This window comes from Pteropus alecto, unplaced genomic scaffold, assembly GCF_000325575.1.
Source record: "Pteropus alecto unplaced genomic scaffold, ASM32557v1 scaffold164, whole genome shotgun sequence".
Taxonomy (NCBI): Eukaryota; Metazoa; Chordata; class Mammalia; order Chiroptera; family Pteropodidae; genus Pteropus; species Pteropus alecto.
The window spans coordinates 16,603,132-16,603,440 of NW_006439568.1; positions in this window are offsets into that span (position 1 = coordinate 16,603,132).

Genomic DNA, 309 nt, shown 5'->3' on the forward strand with positions numbered 1-309 from the left:
CACACATACATGCAGTAGAAGAACTGCAGTCAATAATTTACATGAAGCACATGACATTTATTTAGTGATTCACTAGTCAGGATAGAGTGGTTTTTATATAGATGGAAAGGAACAACAACAAAAAGGTCATTAATGGGGGTGAATTGTTAGTAGTAGTATTAATAGATGTATCCTATTTCATTGTTCTATAATTTTTCTATAATCACCCAGAAACAGCAAAAAGCGGTGTTCTTGTGATTTTTAAAGAAACTTTATTGCATTTCCCTCTTATACTTCAACTGGAAATACATGTTTACTCCAAATATATCC